The sequence below is a fragment of the Podarcis bocagei genome (assembly GCF_964188305.1).
Source record: "Podarcis bocagei genome assembly, chromosome: 7".
NCBI classification, from domain to species: Eukaryota; Metazoa; Chordata; class Lepidosauria; order Squamata; family Lacertidae; genus Podarcis; species Podarcis bocagei.
Genome location: NC_138132.1, coordinates 69,343,143 through 69,349,535, shown reverse-complemented (window position 1 = coordinate 69,349,535; position 6,393 = coordinate 69,343,143).

The window sequence follows — 6,393 nt, the reverse complement described above, 5'->3', positions numbered from 1 at the left end:
GACTTACCTCCAAATATTATAAGACTTTGAAGGACTACTTGACACAACCGTTGTTGGAGGTTTGTAACCAGATCATGGAGGGGAGAAAGGCACCGGAAACGTGGAAAGAAGCATTTATCACATTGATTCCCAAGTCAGAAAGGGAAAAGACTCAGCTTAAGAATTACCGTCCCATCTCACTCCTGAATGTGGATTACAAAATATTTGCAGACATTTTAGCAAATAGACTTAAAAATGTACTAAATGAAGTAATTCACAAGGACCAAGCAGGCTTTCTCCCTGGCAGACATATGTCTGACAACACTAGGAACATTATTGATATACTGGAGTTGTTGCGTATTAGAAACACAAGGGCTGCCTTAATCTTTATTGATGCGGAGAAAGCATTTGACAACATTTCTTGGATGTTTATGAAGAAAAACTTGAAAGGGATGGGAGTGGGACGGGGGTTTGAAAATGGACTAGAAGCAATCTATTCAGAACAAAAAGCTAAATTGATAGTGAACAATGTGGTATCGGAGGAACTCCAAATTGAAAAAGGGACACGACAGGGGTGCCCTTTATCCCCTCTGCTATTTATCTCTGTTCTGGAGGTACTGCTGAATATGATCAGGGAGGACCAGTTGGTGCAGGGTATAGTGGTCGGAGCGAAACAATACAAACTGAAAGCTTTTGCAGATGACCTAGTCATTACAGTGCAGGAGCCAGAATCTAGCACAAAAAGAGTTCTTGAACTTATTTTGGAGTTTGGTCGGGTGGCGGGATTCAAGCTAAACAAACAAAAAACTAAGGTTTTGGCCAAAAATTTGACGCCTACAGAGATAGAGGGGTACCAGAGAGAGACAGAGCTAAGTGTGGTTAAAAAAGTGAAATACCTGGGGGTATCTTTGTCCACCAAAAATTTAAATCTATTCAAAGATAATTATGAAAAATGTTGGTCGGAAATTAAAAAAGACTTGGATATTTGGTCAAGATTGAAACTTACCTTGTCAGGCCGAATCGCAGCTATAAAGATGTGTGTTCTGCCAAAAATGCTATTTTTATTTCAAACCCTCCAGGTCGTGGACAGAATGGAATGTTTCGGAAAATGGCAGAAGGATATATCTAAGTTTGTCTGGCAGGGCAAAAAGCCCCGAATTAAATTCAAAATACTAACTGACTCAAAAGAAAGAGGGGGGTTTGCCCTGCCGGATTTAAGGTTGTACTATGAGGCTGCAGCCTTCTGCTGGCTGAAGGATTGGTTTTTGTTGGAAAACACCGATGTCCTAGATCTGGAAGGGTTTGACAATGTTTATGGTTGGCATGCATACTTGTGGTATGACAAGGCGAAGGTTCATAAATTGTTTAAAAACCATATTGTCAGAAAATCAATTTTTGCCGTCTGGATGAAGTATAAGGACTTATTAGAAAGCAAGACCCCGAGGTGGTTATCACCAGTGGAAGCCAAGATCTCTAAAAAAAGGCCCAATATGGAGGCCTACTGGCCAAAATATTGGGAACTGATTGAAAGAGTTGGAGATAATTGGAAGCTCCAAAGCCAGGACAAACTAAAAAATAAGGTGCGAGATTGGTTACATTATGCTCAAATTCAAGAGGTATTTAAAATGGATAAAAAAGTGGGTTTCCAGTTGGAGAAATCGAAACTGGAGACGGAATTACTAGAACCAAGGACTAAGGTACTTTCGAGGATGTACGACTTGCTGCTTAAATGGAACACACAGGATGAGACAGTTAAATCTGCTATGATAAAATGGGCACAGGATGTAGGACACAACATTATGTCTGAGGACTGGGAAAGGTTATGGAACACCGGTATGAAATTCACGGCATGTAGTGCCTTGAAAGAGAACATTATGAAAATGGTATACCGGTGGTACATGACCCCAGTCAAGCTGGCTAAAATATATCATCTTTCTGATAATAAGTGTTGGAAATGCAAGGAGGCAGAAGGGACATTCTTTCACCTCTGGTGGACCTGCCCGAAAGTAAAGGCCTTTTGGGAAATGATACATAATGAGCTGAAAAAGGTATTTAGATATACCTTTTCTAAGAAACCAGAGGCCTTTCTTCTGGGCATGGTGGACCGGAAGGTGCCAAAGAAGGACAGAACCTTGTTTATGTATGCAACCACAGCAGCTAGGATTCTTATCGCAAAGTTCTGGAAGACACCAGATTTACCCACACTGGAGGACTGGCAGACGCAGCTGATGGACTACATGGAGTTGGCAGAAATGACTGGCAGAATTCGAGATCTGAGCGAAGAAACAATGGAGGAGGACTGGAAAAAATTTAAGGACTATTTGCAAAAATATTATAAGTTGTTTGAATGTTAAGATTGTGCACGATTAAGAAACGTTATGCTTCTGCAATTTATTTAAGTAAATGATAAAGTAAGTATTGATGGAAAAAAAAAACGAGACAAATTAGAAACAAAATATTATGTTTATTAAGAGTGTTAAAACTAAATTACAAACTTTTAAAGTTGGTAACATAATAAATTTAAAGGTATAATAAGATGGGAAACAAGATAACAAATTGCTGAACTGGCTAGAACAAGGAATGCAATGCCGAGAGGATGCGAGGAGGTCCAAAAGTGAATTGTCGAAGGACGTTATGAAAGTTTCTTAACTTTTTCTTCTTTTTCTCTACTTTTCTTTATATATAAAAAATGTTTCTTGCATGTTGCTATGTAAACAAATCTGTTAACCTATGGAAAGAAACGCAATAAAAATTTTTATATAAAAAAAAAAAGAGATATCTCTCTCTAGTGAGAGAAGAATAATCCTAAACCAGTTAAAATAGGAGTGTGTGCTGATCCTCTACTCTGACAGACAGGGTCTAATAGAGGAGCCTCAGGTGTGAAATTTCTAAAGGTTGGGAATATGAAGGATATTAGGCAGGTTAGTACTTGCCTGTTTTGTAACCTACAAATTGTTGAAACCTAAGATCTAACTCCTCTGTGATAAGCTTAAGCAGCTGAAGTAAACCTAAGCTGTAAATTGATGATTTTAGCATCTTATTAAAAAGCTTGTGATATCTACTGAATTCAATATATATAGTTTACTGATTCTTTAAAGATTTCCAACTCCTCTTTTCACCTTTCTTGTTGTGAAATAAAGAATGCTGCGGCAAGACTCCTCAGGGGGTCATCGCTGTGGGAGCACATTCATCTGGTGCTATACCAGCTGCACTGGCTCCTGGTGGAGTACAGGATCAGGTTTAAGGTGCTGGTTTTAACCTTTACAGACCTATACGGCCTAGGACCCTCGTACCTATGGGACTGCCTCTCCTGGTATGCCCCACGGAGGACCTTAAGGTCTGCAAATAATAACACTCTGAAGATCCCAGGGAGATTAGACTGGCCTCGACCAGAGCCAGGGCCTTTTTGGCCGTAGCCCCAGCCTGGTGGAACGCTCTCTCACAAGAGACCAGGGCCCTGCCAGATTTGACATCTTTCCGCAGGGCCTGCAAGACAGAGCTGTTCCTCCAGGCCTTTGGTCATGGTTCAGTCTGATTCTTTCCTTTCTGTATAAGAACAAGCATTAAAGACGCTTCCTAGCCCGCTCACAGGTCCTTTATAAGACCAGTGGTAACATTTGGCCCTGGAGAATATTAACCATTCTCAATTTTACCCATGGACTGCCATCTGTCCAGATTTTAATTTGTTCTGAACTAATTTTAAGATGCATTTTAATTAATTGATTCCTGTTTTTATGTTCTTATGTTCTTTGCATACTGTATTAGTTTTGTGATGTTAGCCGCCCTGAGCCGAGCTCCGGCAGGAGAGGGCAAGGTACATATAAAATTATTATTATTATTATTATTATTATTATTATTATTATTATTATTATTATTATTATTATTATTATACAATGGTTCTCCCATCAATTTTAATACTCCTTAGTCCAAGGTATACCTTCCACCACATACTGATTTGTGGACTAGCAAATCAACTTTCAGGGACCCTCTAGGACTGAGATGTGCCTCAGCTCTCTCTCCCTTCTGCAAATCCTCAGCCAAAAAATGGGAAGGACACTTTCCCCCCAGAAACCTCCATGACCCCCCAAATAGTTCAGAACACTGAAATCAGAATCAAAGCCCATTTCCAATAACTCACACCAACTGTTTCTATAGCAGCAGAATTTATTTAAGATAGGAAGAAACAGGAAAGATTCTGTAACTCAATGCAAAATATATAATTTATTTTAAAATCAGTCAAATTAGAGGTTCAGGAACATTTGAATCACAACACCAGAACACAATAAAATAAGGAAGATTTTACTAGCTATTATGATACACTTTCCTCATAAACCTCAACCCACTCCTGAAGTGAGATTGGCTTGGTGCATCACTGCCTGAAAAACCCAGCAGAAGCAGATTTGTAGGAGAACTGAGTGGACAAAAACACACACACCAAGTTAGAGAATGTTTTATACATTTCCCTGAGACACAACTCTCAATGGCCCTAACCCTTTCAAGAGCACAAGAGGCTAGAAGGAACAGAGATAACATCAGAGAACTGCTGACATGTTGGTATGTGGAATGGTATGAAAGGGGGGGGGGAGACTTTATTTTATTTTTATGTGAATACCTAATAACCCTCCCCCTTAAAAACCGTCTCGATGATCAATTTGCAAGTGGGAGAGAAAATGAACTGTGTGGGGAAACTGTGTGGTTTGACTTCATCCCCAGAAGTGCACTCCTTTGTCTCTCAAGACAGATGCCAACAATTCTGCTTAGGACAAACATTTTATATATAACACTCTGAGATTATGCCAAATGTAACATACTATATCGGCAGACACAAGCAATCACAAATAAGGAATCCTTTCCAGAATTATGTGCATTCTACAGCCCTAAACAAGGCACCCAAAAGTTGGATGAGAGGTATATTATTATTATTATTATTATTATTATTATTATTATTATTATTATTATTAATTATTATTATTATTATTCCATTTAATGTTATACATTCACATCGTCATTATCTACTATACTGCGCTGGGTCTTTAGAGCCTGTCAATTTCTGGACTTCCGGGTTGGCGCCATCGCCGAATGGCGGACTCCCTCCGAGCTCCGGAGGGAGTCTGCTCGGCAGGGGCTGGGTCCTACCGCGCCGGCGACGCGGGGACCCTTAAAAACCACGGGCACGGAGCCCGTGGACATGGGTGACTTGGCTGGCACCGTTAGCGCCCTCCCGACTCATGGAGCCTTTTTAAAGGCTACGGAACGGGTGCCGGGGAGTGGCGTGGTGCTGTGAGTCCTCTGCTTTCCCTGCCGAGCGAAGCCGCATGCCATTCGACGGAGAGCGCTGACTTCTTCTATTAAAAATTCGGACTATAAACAACAACCCGTGAGTAATTTGGAAACCGGGTTTAAAAGGAGAAAAAAAGAAATTTTTTTCGGATTCGGCACGAGCGGGGGAGATCCAAAAAGGAAGTCAGTCCCCCCCCCCTATTGTAAACATTCTAAAACAAGGATTGGGTAACCAAGGTCGAGAGAGAAGTGTATTTCTGTTTAAAAAATTTTAATTCCACAATGGGAAATTATAAGAACTGTGCTGGAGGAGAAGAGTGGAGGGTGAGAATGAAAATGTAAACCCCCCCCCCCAGGGAACCGGGGCGATTTGTGAGAGAGCCTGGTGGAGAGAGACGGAGACTTTGACAGCTGTCAAAGTAGCTGTCAAAGTTGGAGAATATAAAGAGGACTTTGCTATGAGGACTTTGCTGGTTAATTTTGCTACAATTTGCTACAATTTGGATATAAACTGTTGAAAATAAGGAATAACAATTTGACTTTTGGATCAGAGGAAACAAAGTTACTACAATCCCCCTAGAGGGGTTTCGAGACATTACAAGAATGATCGTAAGTGGAAAAATACTCTTGGAATCGTATAGACTTGTTATCTCCTGGGAAAGCTGCAAAACTGAAACAGTATTTCGTCTACAGAGGTGTTTATATTAAAGGAGACAATAGAATTTTCTATTGAAGAAAGGAAGGGACTGGACGTAAGTTTTTGTTCCTGAACAACAACAACCTCTGTAGAGGTACTATATTTCTGAATTAGAACGTTTTAGCAGCGGAACAGGACAAGAAATCTGAGAAAGTGAGAAAAAAGAACAAAGGACTGATTACGACTTGGAAAGAACAAGGGGGGAGCTATAAAGACCAAGGAAACTAAAGGCCCTCTGGGGGCCTCTTTCAAGTTAAACATCATTAAAAAAAAACCGGCAAGGTGGAACTGGGGAAAAAATTGGCCATGGATTTGAGATCTCCAGGCTGACAATAGACAGACTGATGGATATGGGGAATTCAAACCGGGGAGGGGGGGGGAGATTTGGAATCCAAAGGCTGTGCAACTATTTTTTGAATCTTTTTATATCCTTTATT